This window comes from Callorhinus ursinus, unplaced genomic scaffold, assembly GCF_003265705.2.
Source record: "Callorhinus ursinus isolate GAN/ISIS: 27379988/994484 unplaced genomic scaffold, GSC_fseal_2.0 scaffold4, whole genome shotgun sequence".
NCBI lineage: Eukaryota > Metazoa > Chordata > Mammalia > Carnivora > Otariidae > Callorhinus > Callorhinus ursinus.
In genome coordinates, this window is record NW_027397066.1 from 143,059,678 (window position 1) to 143,078,884 (window position 19,207).

The 19,207-nt window shown below is 38.6% G+C and overlaps 1 protein-coding gene and 1 long non-coding RNA gene across 10 annotated transcripts in view; one reads left to right on the plus strand and one right to left on the minus strand.

The window, feature by feature from the left end:
- PALLD (palladin, cytoskeletal associated protein) overlaps positions 1–19,207 on the plus strand; it is a 419,708-nt gene that overhangs the window by 51,170 nt on the left and 349,331 nt on the right. The window lies entirely within an intron of this gene.
- The window catches only part of LOC141372669 (uncharacterized), a 53,598-nt gene that overhangs the window by 8,715 nt on the left and 25,676 nt on the right, over positions 1–19,207 (minus strand). The window contains exon 3 of the long non-coding RNA XR_012378071.1: positions 30–173. This is a non-coding gene — a long non-coding RNA (uncharacterized lncRNA). The remainder of the gene's footprint in view (positions 1–29; positions 174–19,207) is intronic.

The following is a 19,207-nucleotide window of genomic DNA, read 5'->3' on the forward strand; positions in this document are numbered from 1 at the left end:
GACCCTCAAGGTTTGGCATTTATGTTTACCTCAGATAGGCGTCCAAAAATTGTGATGATTATCCAAACTCTCCAAACATCTTGAGTCTGCAAAATTTGGCTGGCAATCTTGTGGGAACAAGCTTTTTCGCAAGAGCCCAGTATGTCTGCTTCAAGTCCTGGCTCAAAATCAGACTACAAAGGCAGATGAAAATGAGGGAGAAAAGTTTATCTAAATATTCCAAAGCTTCAAGTGGGTGAAGGTTCACGGGAAGGAACAGTTTATTTTCTTTAAAACCAGTTTAACATAATTTATACCTATTGCCACATTCATGTTTAACTTGTTACTATAGTCATAAATTGGACTTCTCTCCCTTAAAGTGAGAATGGGAGAGAATAACCATTGAAGAAACTTTATGTGAGATATTTTATATTCTTAGATCCTTTTCCTGTATTAACACACAAGAGTGACAATACCCAAATAAGATGTTTTTATTTGAATTGTCCTAACATATAGACATAGTAAATATTTTTTGAAGTATTTACTGAAGCAAGTAGGGTATTAAGTAAGATAAAGAAAAAAACTACGTGTCGAAAAAAATGGGAGTGAATATATTGATACTATGCATAATTATAAAATGTGCCTCATAACTGAAGGTATAGAACCAGTCAATTATTCTAAGGTAACAATCCACTCCCTTTTTTCTTTCGGGAATATGGTAAGATGTTTTAAAGCCCTTACCTTTCAAATCAAAAGGTAAGCATAAAAAGAGAATCTAAAAGAATGAGAAACTGCTAAAATCATGACATTTCAAGTTCAGGCCAAATTGGTTCTAAATTTAAATAAAATTATGAAATGAAATGAAATTTAGCCCTTGACACTGTTTTTCAAATTACCTTGTTTCAGTTCTACTTGTACTAATGCTGTTACAGCTCATTCTCATTCTCCAGAACAGAGGCAATTGCGTAGAGTTGAACATAAAATAAAACTTGGTTTCCTAGTGAATTTCAAATTACACGGGAAATACTTTTGGAATAATTCCAGACCTTTGGGGAAAATCTTCCCAACTCTGAAGTCTCTCCTCCGTCTTCACAACAATCTCCCAAGTTTGGGATGCTATGATTTCATGCTCACATTGTTCAGAATTTAGCCTTCCCTCCGCCCCCTCCAAAAACACTCATCTTATGGACTGTTAAAAAAAAAAAAAAAGGCATTTCACAAATATAGATAAATTTATAATGTGCAATAAAGCTAGCTTCCAGAATTGTAATTTGGGATTCGTCTTTTTAAACATCTTGAGTACCAAGGCGCCTGGGTGGCTCAGTCGTTAAGCATCTGCCTTCAGCTCAGGTCATGATCCCAGGGTCCTGGGATCGAGCCCCGCATCGGGCTCCCTGCTCCGCGGGAAGCCTGCTTCTCCCTCTCCCACTCTCCCTGCTTGTGTTCCCTGTCTCGCTGTGTCTCTCTCTGTCAAATAAATAAATAAAATCTTAAAAAAATAAAAAAATAAAAATAAATAAACATCTTGAATACCTACAACATGGGGGATGGGTTTTAATACTTTATTTCATTTAATTCTCACAACTGTGCTATCTCATTTTACAGATGAGGAAAACTGAAGCTTAGAGAAATAAGGTAACTTTTCCACAGTTTGTCAGCTAGAAAATGAGAAAATCTGAGTTCAAATCTAAGTCTTCAGACCCCGAGTGAAGTTGTTTCACTGTTCCAGTTTAAATTAGGAATCACCGGGGTGCACCTGGCTGGCTCAGTCGGTAGAACATGTGACTCTTGATCTCAGGGTTGTACATTTGAGTTCCATGTTGGGTGTAGAGATTCCTTTTAAAAATCAATCAATCGATAATTAATTAAAATTTTAAAAATCAGGATTCATTGAGAAAACTAGAGTTTCCACAAAGGCCACCATTTCTTTTCACACTAATTTATGTGACATGCAGCACTCAGTCTCATCAACTAAGGGCTCCAAATTACCTTTGTCATCCTTGTTGATTCCCTGTTGATTCTTCTGAACTAAAACACAGCTGCATATATTCAGATTTGGCAGACTTTTTATGAAAGAAACCATGTTATACTCCAAGAAACTTAAAGGCACCTGAAGCTTAAAAAGAACATTAATTGTGACACTGTATTAGGACCAGGTCATTCCAGTCTTTGTGCAGGAACATAAGCCCTTATGCTTTTCTCTTTAGCAGATGCTTTCACTGGTTTCCATGAAGCCTTTCCACAGTTACTGACCTTAATAGACTGCTGCTATCAGGTTCCTTCCCAACTTTTCACTTTCATAGACAGAGACTCCAAGGATAAATTACAGGCGAGCTTAAAAGATCAGAAAGGCTTTCACATTGTATGAGTGGGTGATTAAGTTTGATTTGTGTCTGTTACAGTAATTTTGCCCTTCTCCAGGCTTCCTTCTCTGCTTCTGAAACACAAAACTGCAGAAAGCACCCCACACTCTTCATATGCTTAAAGATGGCCCTAATGATGTTCTCACCCTGAAACAGGCTGTAAGAGTGAAGGGCCATGTCAAATGATGACAATTTTACTTCAGTTAGCCAAGAGCCTGAGTTCTGGCTGAAGTGAAAATGCATTTCAGTTTTTACTTAGGGTATGCATTTTTGACAAGAAAAACAGTACGAGCTATGTTTGTGTTTGTTTTTGTAGTCTTCAATCTCTTTTTGTCTTCTTGTGTGACCTTGTTATGACTCAATAACATTGAAAGACTATAAACAAATCCCTTCCTGGCCAAGAAATACTGTGGGTATCACACATTCTCCTATATCTTTAATGCCTCTCCCTGAACGGAAAGTTTCCAGCAGGTTGGAAGAGAAAATCGCTTGCTGCTGAAATGATAAAGGGTCACTTTGTACCGTAATATTATTGGATTAACCACTAGGAGCTGGAGTTTTTCTTTGGCATTTCTACCCCCCCCTCCACCCCCAGCCCCCACCTCAGCCTTCATGTCCCAGTAGTTTTTGTGAAAGGTTGATAGATGTACTCTAAATTGTCGACTGATCTTGGAGACTGTAGTTTGTCTCAGAATTCCCTAGGGACAAAGTTGATTGCACAGTGTCCGCTAATGAATACAGTTCATTTCAATGAAATTTATACTTGAAAGAAAACAATGGAAAATGTCGTACAAACACACTGCAGTGTTTATGCAAATATGTTGACTCACTGTTACTTAGGAGTCAATGAACTGAGCACTTCAGTCCTGAATTCAGCAGGACTTAAGATGGGGATAAATAGTCAGGGAAGCAACTGCATTCCTTCTTCATCCATTTGTCTGTTACTTAGGTTTTTACTCTTTTTCTTTATTTTTGCTTTTCTCTCACACATATGTGAATTGTTCAGACAACAGCATTTCCAGCAACAAAATCCAGACTCCTATCGTAGAAAAATGTCCTCTCTTCATTGTTTTATTAGTTGTGATATAAATTTTCTTGTAAATTAAAAATATCTAGGAATTGGATTTTTATTTATTTTACTCTTTTTCTCACATGTTTTATAGTAGATACAGTTTTTGGAAAAATATAAACTGTTTGATTACCCAACTCATTTGCTGCAAAAATGTTGAAAAGTGACCCTTCTAATCAACAGATATTTACTGAGCAACTACTATGTGTAGACACTGTGCAAGGGGCCTGGAATACAGCAGTGAACAAAACAGACAAAAATTTCTGCCCCTGGAAATGACATTTTAGTTGCAGGGGCAGGGGGGAAGATGGTGGTAGACAGAACACTTAACACGTCTGTGTCATTACTATATGCTCAAACTCTTCAGCTCATTGAATCATTCTGCACACACATGCACACACATACACACCTTCAAAATTATACTGTAATTATCCACATTTTACAAACGAGAAAATTGAGGCACAGAGAGGGGAAGTAATGTGTACAAGATCACACAGGTAGTGAGTGACAAGGCCAGGATTCCAGCCCAACAGTTTAACTCCGTAGCCTGTGTTCTTACATTAAATAAAACTGCCCTTCCCCCAATTAATCACTACTGCGGCAAATTTTTTAGTGGCATAGAATTCTGAGGCAGTTTGTTAAGTGCTCTCACCTGGGAAACCAGTCTCTTACCTACCTGGACACTTAACATCAAACGCAATCCAGTAGTTTCTATAAATAAAGGAATTAAACCGTGACTATATAAAGCTAATTCTTTTTACTTATATAAGAAAAACTTAAGCAGACACCAACTTCGGGTGAGAATCTTTCACCTTCTTAGAAAAGTCAGGGCCTGTATAACAGCCTCCCAAACTTGCATCATTGCCTCCCCCACCCCCACCCACGGGACATGACCTGACCCAGACTCAGGCCACAACCTTGGTACTTCTGGAAACAAAGGGAAGCCTTTTATTTTTTTCTTCTCATCTGGAAAACACAGAGATAATACCTCTCGCAGTTCTTTTGCATATCAAATGAAATTTCAAATTTTTGTTTTCATGAAAATTTTACTTCAATGAAATGATAAAGCAGAAGCACTCTGTACTCCGCATAAGAGGAGGTAAATGCCTTCAATACATCCAGAACACATTCACCAAATCAGGTGGCCGAAATGCAGCTTTACCCTTCCTTCTTCAGGATCAGAGAGCAAGGACCATTTCCATGAAGCTTCTCCACCAGCCCACCTTGCTTCACCTGTCTCCTCAGACCTCTTGCTTTTTTCTGTCCCACGTAATTATATGCTGTCTTTTGTTATGCTAAAACTTTGTGCCACTTCTACTGAAATGGATATGATATGGGGCGACCTGCTTGGGTGGAGGTCGGGGGTGCAGTGTGGCCATGAAAGAATTCCCCTGAGGCGGAACAAAGGAGTTGGAAGTTCATTGAATACAGTGCGAGGGAACAGCGGGTAGGACCGCAGAGGAGGACCGTCTTGTGGGGAGGCAACAGGGAGGGGCTGTAGTTAAGGGGGGAAGGTGAGGAGGTACGGGAACAAGTGGAATTTTCATTTTTTGGTAACTGTGCCAGTTGTAAGTAGCCCACTGGTCAGCTAGGGCTTATGGATATTCTGAGGTGGGTGGCCTGATGGGCATGTTTGCATTCAACCCAGTGGACTGGGTGCTGTGTGCCCTTCTACCTTACTCAGGCTTCCAGGGCTCAAGTTGGTTGCCTACAAGCGGCCTCTACAGATGATAATATTGTTGAGAGGAATAAATGGGTTAATAGATGAAAGCTTTTTTTTTTAATGTTTTATTTATTTATTCATGAGAGGCAGAGAGAGAGAGAGGCAGAGAGAGAGAGTCAGGCTCCCCGCCTAGCAGGGAGCCCGATGCGGCACTCGATCCCAGGACCCTGGGATCATGACCTGAGCCGAAGGCACATGCTTAACCATCTGAGCCACCCAGGCGCCCAATAGATGAAAGCTTTTTAGGATGACACCTAATTCACAGTATGTGCTATGTAAATCATCTTCATTCTTCTCCTTTTTTATGTCTTCCTTCTCCATACAGTCTTGCCTCCACTGTCCAGGGGCTGTGGTTGGACTGGGCAAGATGTGCTACTAAGTGGAACATCTAGTTTAATGTAGAAAAAATGATTTCAGGAACTTCCTTACTCTGCCTCTGCTGCGGTTATAAGAAACAAGCATTACCACCAACATAATGAGGTAGATGAGGTGAGCTAAAGCATTAATTGTATTAGTCATTGTATATGGTACTTATTATACTCTGTCCCAAGAGACTGAGTCATTATTTGAAGGGTGTCTTCCCACACCCAGCTGAGCTGGGGAAAGTTGCCCTGCCTTACAGACACCATTGATCTCCTCTAATCTTTCAAGTAGTCTCAACAAATACTAAATCTGCAGATCATATTTCATTGCTAAAGTCTCACAAACTTGTAGTTCTCATCAGGTATGTTAGCATCTTTGGAAAAAAATCCACCGTCTTTAGAGAGAAAGCAAGATCCATGAAGGACCTTAATGTCTACTCATTAGAAATGTGGTAAATAAATGAATGAATTAGGTATATACATATATTTCATAGAGATATATTCATGTATAGACATATATTTGGAATTTTAACAATATTTTAGCGATAATTGCTTTATATATATATAACCTTTCTAGTGTTACTGCTTGAATATTGGAAATAAGTCCTTGCTTTATTTCTATAACAAGACAAAGACCACATAATCTGCTATTCCAAATGTCATTGACAGATATGTCCTAGATCTACTCCATCTGTACAACTACTGCACTATTCTTTTCCCAACCTAAAGTTGATATTGTCCTAACTACCAGTATTCATTTATAATGACAAAACAACTGAGTTTACATAATACACATTTTCTATGGTCAAAAAGAATAGTTTCTATTCATATGTGATTATGATAGGGAAGGTGGAATAAGCCCTCAAGCAGCAATTTTAAATGAGTTAATTATTTTAAATTAGTTAAAATAAGTGTTAGGAAGCTACTATTTTCATACCCTTCATTTTCTTGATTTAACAGAGGAATAAAATGCTACTTAACTGCACAATTCTATTCTAGAAAGAATGGCTTCTGTTAAGGAAGAAACCTTGGAGTGGCCCTTTTGTTTGAGCATCATCGTAGTCTTTGTATATGCCCAGGTTGGGTGGAACTTAATTTAAGAGTAAGAAATGGAGAAAGGTGAATTGGTGTATGTAGTAATCTGAGAAACTTATGGAATTCCTGCAGGAAATCTGAGAGGAAATGGATGAAGGACAAAAATGAGAGGGAGTGAGAACAGCCAGTAAGATCAGAGTGCTAAGAACGTATCAGCAGATAGTAAGAAATTTCCAGAAGCAGGATGAAAAGGAAGGAAGGAAGGAAGGACTTTTAACAAAGGGAATGTTTGCTTTTCAATCTAGAATTTTTATTGTTCCTGCTCTATACACCTTCCTTGTCTCCCCAAATTACCAGTAAATCTGTTAGCACCCAAAACCCTTGCATGAGTAGGATTCTGTGGAAATGAAAATAAGAAGCTGAGTTAGCTGGGTCCACAAAGAAGAGAGTAGGGATAGTCCAGGCAAAATAATGTCATTTATATTTCAAGAATCAGGAACTTAGAACCAGAAGTTACCAAGAGAAGTTAAGCCCTTGTGAATTCATAGACGTTTCTTTTCTTTGTTTTTTTTTTCTTTTAAGAGTTTAATTTATTTGTCAGAGAGAGAGAGAAAGCACAAGCAGGGGGAGCAGCAGGCAGAGGGAGAAGCAGGCTCCCCGCTGAGCAGGGAGCCCGATGTGGGACTTGATCCCAGGACCCTGAGATCATGACCTGAGCTGAAGGCAGATGCTTAACCAACTGAGCCACTGGGGTGCCCCTTCATAGACGTTTCTTAAGGTCATTACTGCCCAAAATCCTGGAATGGAAGAGGGTGGTCCAGTATGATCTACATGTTGAGGATGCCAGCTGATGTGTGGGTGGGAGTGGTCACCTTTCTCCAAACGAACATCAGTTTGTCACCATTTTACTTGAAATGTGGTGGCTAAAACAAGTACAAAATTCTAAATGGTTTATTTCCAGCGCAGAGAAGAACATGGGACCTGTCTCATTTCGTGGAACATACTATACTTCTGATGGTGCTATAAAAGCAACCTAACTTTGTATTATGCATTTCAGTCCACCATGGGCTTATCTCATAATCATAGTATTTTTTCCACATGAACAAGCTAGGGCCCCCACTCTTCTCCCAAATCTGCACTTCAGAATTTCCTTTTATAATCTAAACTTAAGACCTTTTATTTTTCCCTATTGAATTTCATCTTTTGGGTTTTCTTGGCCAGCAGTCTAACCTGTTGTATTTTAGAGTTCTGATTCTATCATCCTTGGGCCAGCTACAGATTGGATCCATATGCCTTCACCCTGCAAGGGGTTGTAAGGTGTTATGGGAAAAGAAAAGGAATAGTAATCTCAACTCCTAAATTGTCAACCTGTATTTACCACTAGCTGGATGTTGCTTGCACTGGGCTAGTTACTTAACCTTTCAGAACCTCAATTTTCCCACTTATAAAACAGAAAAGCCAATCTCTGGCAAATTTGCCTCAGATTATTATGAAAATCAAGTGATATATGCAGGTGTGCATAAAAATATACACACTTGCAAAATCAGCTTTTTCAATTGTCATGTAAATGTATGTATTCTTAACATGTTGTCATCCCTGTATTCTGTGAAGACAAGACAACACTGTCAAAGTCTAGGAAGAATTTAGAGCCCTAAAATATTTACCTATAAATATCTCCTTTCGTGGCACCTGGCTGGCTCAGTCAGAAGAGCATGTGACTCTTGATCTTGGGATGGAGAGTTCAAGCCCCACACTGGGAGTAGAGATTACTTAAAATAAATAAATATTTTTTTTTAAGAAAATCTTCTTCCAGGTGAATGCCTGATACACACAATTATCCACCATTTGCTTGTTAGGTATCTACTGTATACCAAACTAAATGCATCACCAGCTGCTTGACATGCAAAAAGTGGCAAGACACAAGTGCTTAGCTAAAACCAGTGATAAGAAATTCTAAAAGATTGGGGCAGCTGGGTGGCTCAGTCGGTTAAGTGTCTGTCTCTTGGTTTAAGCTCAGGTCATGATCTCCTGGTTGTGGAATCAAACCACATGTTAGGCTCTGTGCTCAGGGTGGAGTCGGCTTCAGATTCTCTCTCCATCTCCTTCTCCTCCATGCACTCTCTCTCTCTCAAAATAGATAAATGAAATCTTAAAAAAAAAAATTCTGAAAGGTGAAAGAGGAGGGGAGAATTCAGCCACGAAGAGCTAATGTTTACTATTATTGCTCGTTAAAGAGGGGAAAGGTTGTTTCCCTGCTCTTATCAGATAAAAAAGGAAAAAGGATCATTTCCTTCAGACTCAGAAAAAAAAAATGGAAATACTCTAATGCTCTGAGCAGATCTTATATCTTCTAAACTATCTTTACACTTCTTTGGGTTTTTTTGATGTATACCAAAAAAAAAAAAATGATCATTTGAGATGATTTTTGAAGACTAAGCTCTTCCCACCCAGTGATTAGTTTGATCTAAAGAGTTTCCCTGAGGCTGAGTCTCAGAAGAGGCAAATAAAATACTAATGCAGGATTCCCACCCTCGGATACTCTGAACGAAACAATCTGGTGTGGGGCCTGGGCATCAGCAGGGAAATCTAATGTGAGGTCCCAGCTGAGAATCACTGCAGAAAAGATAAAGCTCTAGCAAGTTTTAAGTTGGAAGCTCTGTGGAGGTGAGTCCTATGATGTGAGCTAATAAAGATATAATAAAATTCTTACAAAACACGGTCTTACATGTTGGCTTCTTTTATAGGTTCTTTAAAATTATTACCTTGAATATTTTTATTATTGTAGTTAACTATTTAAATACAATTTGGGGAAGGTGGTAAGTAAAATGAAAGTTACTATTAAAGCTTGAGAAAATAACTATCCCACAAAAAAAAACACCCACCTGATGATTTAAACCACATGAATATTTCCTACTCTGTTTAATTAAACTGCCATGTAGTAAGCTTCTTGAGTCATGAATTTTCCTCTTTCACAAAGATATTACTATAATAATTAAAATTGTCAAGTGATTGCAATGTCACACCTCTTTAAAAAAAAAAAAAAAACCTCAGTGTTACAGCATCTAAACCAAAAGCATAAGGGCAGTTAATGGAAAACAGATGTTCATCCTGGTGGGTGTTCAAAACAATTTTTTTAAGTCAGATGTCTGCGTAAGTGTTTGTACAGTCTCAAAACACAGACTCTAACTAACAGTTTATATATTTAAATGCTCATTTGTTTGATATGAGAATGTTAATTAGGTAAGCAACATATTGTTAAAATCAACTACTTGATTAATTGATCTGTTCCACCCTTTGTTCCTATGGATTTTTCAAAAATCTAGTACCACAGAATCTTGATATTTTTAACCGGACCAACCAATCCCTCCCTCTTATTAAGACTTCACCCAACTATTTCCAAAAAAAAAGGGAGTATCCTGTTTCTAGGGAAAAATATATCCCACAATTTATTCCAATATTCTGGTGAGAGATGCAAAACCGAGATATCCATCAAATGGTTATTCAGTTTTAGAGAAGGTAACTATTAGACATTTGTGGCCATTCGTTCAAGGAAAAAAATGAGACTTGGAATTTAAAAAACAACTCTCTAACCCTCAGAAAACCAAGAGATTTTTAAATATTTTATAGTGGTACTTGGCAAAAGACAATGAAATTCTATCCCCTAAATGAAGTTGATGATGCTGATTATAATCCATTTATGTAGAATTATATTATTTACAAAACACTTTCATACATTTATTCTTCCCAACATCCTTGTGTAATCATTTCATGGATAGAGAAAATAAATCTGAGTAATTAAATAACATATCCATTAGCCACAGAGAATATAAAACATTGGAGATTAAAATTCAAGTTCATTTCTCTCAAAACACAGTACCATTTCTCTGGTATCAAGACATATTATTAAATGCCTAGGATGGGGCACCCGGGTGGCTCAGTCGTTAAGCAACTGCCTTCGGCTCAGGTCATGGTCCCAGGGTCCTGGGATCGAGTCCCACATCAGGCTTCCTGCTCCGCGGGAAGCCTGCTTCTCCCTCTCCCACTCCCCCTGCTTGTGTTCCCTCTCTCACTGTGTCTCTCTCTGTTAAATAAATAAATAAAATCTTTTTAATAAATAAATAGATAGATAGATAGATAGATAGATAGATAGATAGATAGATAAATGCCTAGGATGAATGAGGGCCTAGGATTCCAGAAGGATTGAGAAAAGGGTTTAGATGATAAAAGGGAAAAAAGAGGTCCTCAGAGATAATCCTAATTTTAAAAGAATGACCTTCCTTTGTGTGAGACAGTATGAAATCACAATATCTTCATCAGAATAGAAAATGAAAACAAAGAAAAACATTAAGTACTTCAATCACACCATCCAATGGGGATAATTACCATATCCAAGTCATCTGAACTCCCAAAAGCCTACAAATATTTCAGTTATTGTAGTTCTATGTTCCTCTGGGATAAAATAGAATAAAACCTTGCAAGATTCACAGGGAAAAACCAAATGTGGAACTGAAGCAAAACTGGCTTCTTTGGCAGAATGACAAAACACAGCAAGTCCCTAGAATCAATATGGACTTTAAGCTAGAGATTATTTATGAGTTTCTGTAGAGCTGCTAGAAGAGTCTCTCTGTGTCAGACACTCACTTGGACTTCGGAGTTTACATTCATCATTCACTATGTGGGTATATACTCTTTTGTAACTTTACTAATCACGCTGGACTCTCAGAATCAAATTTTGCTCTGCAAACAAATTATTCTCGTTTATAGGAAGAGGGCAGTATTTAGTTAGCTTAAGGGCACATGGCATGAATTCTTCAATTATTAATTTAGTTTTGTTTTTCAGTTGGATATTCTGTTTCCAGTTTATGTTCTTTCATTGAACTGTAATGTTACACCTACATGCCACCATTATTTTGTGGGGAAGAAATGGTTTCTAACTATATATCTTGCTACTAGTGTTAATGTGCAATTTTAAATTAATGGAGCATTTGCCAACACTGGTATGGAGCTCTTACAAAGTCCCTAAATGCTTCAGGAAAGTTTACATTTTGTAAGTCCAGTGACAAAGGTGTGGAGTTATCTATGCACTATAATTTGTGTCTTTGTAACATATTACAAATTTTTGTAACTATTGCAAACATCGTTTTCCAAAAGGTTATTCAAATGTGTTCTTACACAGCCTAAATAAGAGAAAGTATAGTCACTGCATTAAGAGAAAGTGTAATCATTGCATTTTTGCCTGAATTGGATAATCTATTTTTTTAATCTCTATTAATTTGACAGATAAAACACAAATCTATTTTTATTTTCATTCTTTGAATATTAATTATATTTTAAATTTGTATCAATCTTTTGATTCTTCTCTAAGGTGAACTGCCTGTTCACATATTCTGCCCATCACTTCAGTAATTTAAAGAAACTCAAGGCCAAAATTAGTAAGCTGTTAATCACATTTTTTTAACTTGCTTAAGAACTGGCAATGTGACCTCATTCCTAAGAAGGATTCCATGAGTATACCTCATAACTACAAACTCGGGAGTCACAATGTTTTATGTGCATGTAGTAAAATTCTTGAGTACTTCATATATTAGTTATTAAGAGAAATACAGTAAAATTTCAAAAATAGGAACTATGACTAATTTATTACCTACTCTTTGCGGGAGGAGATATGCATGCAGATGAAAGTAAAACTGAAGATAAATTTATTAAGACTTTCAAAGGCCTTTGACAACAGTTCAGAATAGAAATGATTTGGTTTTGTTTTTTATTGCCTTGTTTTCTTTTTTTTTAATTGGATCAGGCAGTTGTGAGCTACATACATTGTGTAACTTGCTGAGAAAGAGGCAACATGAATCACGGATTTCAAGCAGCCTTTCCACAGATAGTGAACTGATTAAAGGTAGGAAGCCAAGGACAAATGAAGTAGAATCAACCAGTAGTGTTTTTATGACCACTGCCAGAAACATAGGATTTAATATTGTAATAGTGATTTGGAAGAAGAAGTACGCAGTGACATTTCCCATTTACAGCTGACATTAAGGTCCCATGAGCTTTCTTTTCGAGTGGGGAAGATATGAGGAGTTTGGTTTGGTTTTTTGAGCTGGCAGAACAGAGGCAGGTGGATATAAATGTGGCCAAGTATAAGATTACATGTTTAAGGAAGGTTAATACTGAAAAACAATGAATCCCTTAAACCTACGAGCTATTTCAAACCACCCAGTAGATGCATGAGCTCTGAATACCAACTGGCCAGCAAAAATCTGTGCAGTTTATTAGCTAAGTTTTCCCCTTTGGAAACCCAATGGCACATAATATCCTAGCCAGTACAAAATTACGACACATCTGTAGTAAGTGAGCCATGGAAATCCTAAGGGAAATTTTTTAAGCTAATAATCATTAGGTATTTAATATGTATTAGAAATTGTGCTAACAATCTTGCATTTGTGTGGAATTATTAAAGCCATACAACATCCTTCTGAGGTAAGTCTCTAGTATCACTGGTCCATTTTAAAGATGGGAAAACTGAGGCTCAGAGATATCAGGTAAGCCACCAAGCTTACCCAGACAGTAAGTGAGGAGTTTGGAATCGAAACCAGACTGAGTCTATCCTTCACTGTGCTCGTATGTGATAGAAGGAAGAACCACATTCATGAAGGGACTTGAAGGGACTATGAGGAGGGCAAGTCAGTCTGGAAAGAGAAAGCCTCACCAGAGCTCTTGTAAAAAACTACAGAAGGTAGAGATGGATAAAGCTAGGCAAATAAAGTGCACTAACTCCAGAAGAAGGTGATGCCTTTATTAGAGTCATTAATGCAGGTGATACAACAATTAAAAATATTCAGAATGTAAAATGTTCAGATAAACTAATAAGTGGCATATTTGAAGTCAAGGGACTAAGGAAAACCAGATTACTTGAGAGAATATTTTGTTTGGGCTGGCAGTAAAGAAAGGTTAACTATGTCTGCCCACAACAGAACCCTTGGTGTTGCTGTCAGGGAGAGGACTAGGGTGAATAAAACTAAGTTTCTGTATGATGATTCTTAATCTATACTTTAAAAAAAATATCACTAGGTATGTTTACCCAACTTTTTCCACCTGGCTTTATTTCTCAGGGTTGCTTCCCCCACCCCTTACATTTAACTTAGATTTTTGTATACACAAAACTAGCTCCCCAGCTGGATGCCTTGGAATATGCATTTCCATCTGCCCAGAACTCCCTCCCCTCTTCCTCCTCCTCCCCCGCCCCCACTATCATTCAATGGAGAGGTCTTCTGGGTAGGTAGGGCATCCTGTATTTTCATTTGTGAAGTCAGGCAACCCTAAATTCTGGGAAGAATCTCTCTTGAGTGTATTTCTCCTTCTGGTATTTATGACAACGGTGATTTTTAAAAACTATTCATTTCACGTGACTCTGCATATGAGTCCTCATGACAACACAGCCCATGCTTAGCACAGCACCTGGGACACAGTGTGCTGTCATTAAAACCTTGCTGAGTGCAAGAAACCCGCCAGCTTGCAGAAGAAGGCCATCAGCTCATTTTATGAGGATGGGTAACATTAAGTCAGGATCCTTCATAAAATATCTGATACTTGAAAACCCGTTTTGAGGTCATTCCTTGTTCCTTGCTTTATTTTTGTGACTTCCTTCTCTATATTAAGAAAACGTTGCTTCTTGTTAACTCCTTATTGGCAAGGAAAGCTGGCTCACTTTTTCCATTTTCCAGTACCTTTTCAGTGTCTCTTATTCTGCAAGTCACTAACAATTAGTGAGAAAATCCACCAACATTGCAATCAAGACCTTCTTCCCAAGTCCATGTGAAGAAATCTGTATTATAAAGCCCACAGCAAAAGACTTAAAGACCTCTGTGTCTCCCACTCCATTGTCAGCACAGATACTCATGGCCTCATAGTAATGAGTGTTACCTATGAGATACCTTTAGAATTAAAAATAAATAAATAAAAGTAACCAGAGGCGCCTGGGTGGCTCAGTCAGTTAAGCGTCTACCTTTGGCTTAGGTCATGATCTCAGCGTTCTGTGATCGAGCCCCACATCGGGCTCCCTGCTCAGAGGGGAATCTGTTTCTCCCTCTGCCTGCCCCTCCCCCTGCTTGTGCACACATTCTCTCTCTCTCTCTGTCAAATAAATAAAAAATCTTTACAATAAAATAAAAGTAACCATTATTATTTAACAAATCATAATACAGACTTGATGATCTATTATTACATCTCTGCTGCAAAATATTTTCTAATTTTGTCAGGAGGTGGGGAGTATATAAATAGATTGAAATCTTTAAGGCTAAGTAAGCCCTTAATAAAATTTTTTTAAAAGATTTGTATTATGTAGCAATTTGAGAGTCCTCAATATTCTATATGTAAAGAAATTTTTTTATATTTTGCTTTTATATCTTCTTAATAATATCCTGATTCCTGAAAGTACCAGAATTTAATCCTTGAGCTTCTTCAAAATAAATCATCAGCTTTCAGGTTATCTCAAGAGCTTCAGTGTGATTTAAAGGACAAATATCAATCCATCTCCTTTTTATGCAGTATGATTTCTATTAAGTAAGATATAAATGGTAAACACTGGAAGAAAATACATCAAAATGAAAACAATGTTTGCCCCTAGGTAGCATGATATTCAGTGATTTTTCTGCAAATGTGTTTTGTTTGTTCATTTTTAAGCAAGCTTTATGCCCAATGTGGGGCTTGAACTCACCGACCCTGAGATCAAAAGTGACATGCTCTCCCAACTGAGCCAACCAGGCACCCCTCTGCATATGTTTTTATATTTTTTAACTACATGCAATAAGATACATTTATCATGAAAAATACATATAAAATATTTATTTTATCTTACTGGGGTCCAGTCTTCATCTAATCAGGTGCAAAAGATAAGGGAGAAAATATAGATCTACCATTATTAAGGATTTCACCCATATTTTTTCCCAATGAATCGAACTTGTTGATAAGTTCTAAATACCTGCAATAACTGCTATGTGGAGACATGTTAGGGCCAGGAGACTGACACCCGTCCAGAGGTCTGAGGCCCGAGAAAAACCCTCACCGGTGTGCAGCCTTTCCCTAACTGCGAAGGAAGAAGATGCTTTTATCTGCCTAGTGGGCAGAGGGATCTCCTGCTAGGTCTGGAGCCCCTTTATTCAGGCTGGTGCATTGCAACCAGCCTTCTGCTGACTATGCTTGCTGTGAAATCTTACTGCTCTCTGGGTTTCTTCAGAGCAGACGCAAGGCTATGTTCAAAGTTTTTTTAGATGTCTGGGTATGAGTATTAGAAGGAAGGACTCGATATTAACAGATCAATCATCTCTTTCTCTGCTTTCTGTTATACAATTAAACCAGGGGGTGAGGTAGATCACCACAAGAGTAAGTAGGACATCTGTTCCATTTCTGGTACTCCTGCCAAGTATAACAGATTTGGAAACAAAATGCAGCTCATTCCAAGGCAGTTGATTTAATCCCTCATTATCCATCTATGTATTCAGCATCATGGCCTGTCTTGACACCTTATTAATAATTTATTCAAAAGCTTAGCTCTGTATAACATAGCTGTTAAGAGCTGGGAATCCAGTCAAAAAGACAGGATCAATTCCAGGCTTAGATGCAAACAAGTCCTGTGACTGAGGACACATGGTTTAACCTTCTTAAACCTCCATTTCCTCCTTTGTAAAATGTAGCCAGAACAACCTTAAAGATCCCATCAGAGAGAAAGTGCTTAAAACCTCTTAGCACAGTTCCTAACATATATTATGTGCTTATAGATGGTAGCTCGTATTAATACTTCTCAAAATAGGGAATTTCTAAGAAGGCGAAGTACTTTCCCTCTTCTATGTACACATATTTTCCATTTCTTGAAAGTGGGCTTTCTGAAAGTAAAATTTCTGAGTGAGCAGAGCACAGCAGGATGCTTTCAAGGTGTGCAAATTAACCTCTTGGTAGCCTGAATTTAAAAAGCCAAAAATATCCAGCACCCCCCCCAAACAAGCCTGAAACTTTTACCCTGTATAACAGGGTCATGTAAGTCCTATCTAAGAGGAACATCGCTGTTAATATCAGTCTTCACATCCTAATTCAAAGTAACTAAAAAAAAAAAAAAAAAGACATAAGAAAATAGAAAAGTACAGAAATTTATGCTGGAGGAAAAGGTGTGATGAACAGTTTCAAAGCTTGAGGCACTCTTGCTCTTATTAAAGTTTAGGGTGCTCCATACTCTTTTGTGACTGAGGTGTAAAGTCTAGAGAAATGAGCCACTCCTGCCTATTAATTTCTAGCCCTGTTCTATTCTAAAGGCACCTACCATGCAAACATTAGAAGGCAGCAGGGCAGGTGTTTCTGCAACCATCCTCTCTAGGAAGCATCAATATTCAGTGGGCTCTCAACTCACAGTTGCACTTGCTATTTGTTTAATAAATGTTGCCCTAAAGTGTTCCATGCATCTGACGATGTTTCAATAGATCTGAGTCCATTCCAAACAGAATCTCTATTGAACTCTCTCTTTTTTTTTTTAAAGATTTATTTATTTATTTTGAGAGAGTGAGAATGAGAGAGAGAGAGAGAGAGTACATGAGATGGGGGAGGGTTAGAGGGAGAAGCAGGCTCCTCGCTGAGCAGGGAGACTGATGCAAGACTCGATCCCGGGACTCCAGGATCATGATCTGGGCCGAAGGCAGTCGCTTAACCAACTGAACCACCCAGGCACCCTTGAACTCTCTCTTTTATGTTTCTCTATGTGCGTGCTAACTTTGAAACCATAGCCATTCAATTATATCCATATTCATTCTAGACACAGCCAATGTGTTGAGCTAGCACAACACAGGACGTAAGCTTATCATAGTTTATTCTTCTCTTAACACTGTCCCTTTAAGTTATTCCATTGTACTTAAATAATCTTCCCTTGTCCCTGGATGAAAACTCCAAAGACACTATCCACTCTTAGGTAAGACCCCTCACATTTGCTTGAAGTGACACGCACAGTTGCCATTGGTAACAAGAAGATCTAATCTGATATAATTATCAAACCTCTGAGCTTGACACAATGTGACATTGTCTCCCCTCCCCCATTTAGGAGCTAGTCCAGGCCATAAACAGACAGTGGGGAAGGAGACTCCCACCTGCTCTGTAACCTCTTCCCTCCTGCAGATCATACTTCCCACCAGGGCGGAAGTGGAAAGGCAGGAGTGGTGAGGGGACAAGAGAGTCCTTACCTGGCTGGGTGGCTTTGCTCTCCCTGGACCTGCAGATGGAAAAGTCCGTTCGTTTTCTCACCGGGAGTTGCGTGAGCTCCAGAGTTTTTCTGATGAACATCTCTCCACCAGTTTCAACAGCCAGGTAGATGCAGTCTCATGCCCAGTGGCCATGTGTGACTCCTTCTTTATCTCCTGCAAACCAGTTCCTCATCTCCAGCCCCTTTCTGCTGTGGTTTCCTCTCACCCCTCCAGGCAGAGGCGGGACCTACCACAGCTCCATTCTATGTGTCCCACTTGCACACGCCCTGCATCCCTAAGCCCACAGCCTGGGAGTGAAGACATTAGCAGCTCTTCCCTGGCTCCTCGGTAAGCAGAAACTTGGACCTCCTCTCTCCATTAACATTTTCCAGGACACAATAGGCCCCCCATCCACAGTATACTTCAGCTTCCTCAAGCACAAGTCAGGCAGCTATCCTCTGTGTATCACAAATGTAAGGAGACATTACAGACTTCTAGAGGTGGCACTTTCCCCCATCCCTAGGTTCAAACCCTGACCACTGTTTATATCCTTCATTACTTGAAGCGTCTAAGAGTCTTGAAACTCGTTCCTGGGGCGCCTGGGTGGCTCAGTCGGTTAAGTGTCTACTTTCAGCTCAGGTCATGATCCCGGGGTCCTGGGATCAAGCCCCACATCGGGCTCCCTGCTCGGTGGGAAGCCTGCTTCTCCCCCTGCCTCTGCCCCTCTCCTTGCTTGTGCTTCTCTCTCACCCTCTCTCTCAAATAAAATCTTCTTAAAAAAAAAACTAGTTCTCAATTATTTTAAATAATAATTTAAGTAAATATAAATGCTTACTATTTATATTTATTTAAATATAATATATTGATTTAAGTATAATTTATTATAAATTTATTTTAATTATTATTTAAAAATATTTACATATGTGGGTTTATCTCATACACATGGGTATCTCGTATCTACCACATTTCTGCTTCAGTTGAGGTAGAGGCCGGAAGAGTCCCATTCTGACATCCTCTTACATAAGTGAACATGGAATTTCTTTGGAATGGCATTTATTGTCACGGTGCCAAAAGTTCATCATAATCAGCATTACAAAGGAAATAGCAAAGGAAGCAATAATGATCTGCCATTTATTGTAAAACATGACCTAGGTGTGCCTTCTTTCTGTGTTTATAAAACGACAAGGTTCACGTTGTAATGTAACTTTCCATATCGCAATTGAAATCACAGGCTAAGAGTTTACTACAGGACTAGGTTAGAGTGGATGGACTCTCTATGCGACTGATTTACTCTAAAATAGCTCCTCAGAGTTCTGACATGATGCCAGAAATTCCCCCTTTAACTCACTCTCAATCGCAAATGCCTTTGAAAACAAATGCAGAAATATTTTCTCCGGAAGAATACAGTCAAGGACAAAAGGAACCCTGGATGTTTAGCTATAACAAGTTTTTCACAGCAC